The sequence below is a fragment of the Aplysia californica genome, unplaced genomic scaffold, assembly GCF_000002075.1.
Source record: "Aplysia californica isolate F4 #8 unplaced genomic scaffold, AplCal3.0 scaffold00092, whole genome shotgun sequence".
In the NCBI taxonomy this organism is placed as follows: domain Eukaryota; kingdom Metazoa; phylum Mollusca; class Gastropoda; order Aplysiida; family Aplysiidae; genus Aplysia; species Aplysia californica.
The window spans coordinates 920,734-921,776 of record NW_004797362.1 but is presented as its reverse complement, the minus strand read 5'-3'; positions in this window follow the sequence as shown (position 1 = coordinate 921,776).

Below are 1,043 nucleotides of genomic sequence, written 5' to 3'. Positions count from 1 at the left end.
TGCGACACCTCGCCTTTGAAGGGGTTGCACCTTCTGCAGACGAAGCAGTGGGTCTATTTATATCCCCCCGACCCACTGGGGGTAGGTAGGAGGAGAGATAAAGACGATAGATGTTTGATACGAAAGAAGGAGCAAACAACAGTAACACCAGAGCACCCACCAACCACCCACCGAGTCTGATTGATTCTGATTATTATAGTTATGCTACTGCTCATGGACAAAATTTTAAATTATTTCGAGGCAGACTGATTTAACCCTGCTTGTAAGATCAACCCAGAGGAGAGAGACTGGATCAAAGAGAGGGACTCCGATATAATATTTTCAGCCTATTAAAATCCGTGTCTATAAATGATCAGACATGTGACATAAAAAAAAAATTATTTTATGATCTCTTGTGAAAGTGTAAAGACAACAACACCACAAAAGTCATAGCGGACATATATATTTGTTTACTCTGCATATATTGTGACAAAATAAATATATATAATTGAAACAAATTCTCCAAATTGACGCATCCAAAGATAACTTTAAGAGAGCTTTTAAAAGCATGTTGAAAGAAAAAAAAGTATTGAGAACTGCTTTGTACTTGCTAACCTGACTTATATTTTCTTCGACCTGACATTGATTATACTCCTTGAATATATAAATGTGAGGCATCGCGGTAAAATCAGGCGCTTGCAGGCGCTAGTCAAAATAGTAAAATCGAAGAAACCGGCACTTTCCGTTTTTGGGTAATTTTGATTGAATTTTTATATTTTTAGCTTAACATATTCTACGTCTATTTAAAAACAAATCTCAGAGAGGATTTTACGGAAAAATGTTTTCCAAAGAGCAAAAAAACATACATTTTTAGGTCCCTTGGACTCTTAGACTTTGGGAATCATCAAACTCTGGTGGCCATTTTGTCGCTGACTTTACCTCAGCAAGGGCGACTCCCACCTCCTTTAATAACAAATATCTTGAATTCTATGTAAGATAGAAAGGTATTTTTTCATCGACGGATAGAGAAATGAACAAGCTATAAGATGATATCAATAACTCCA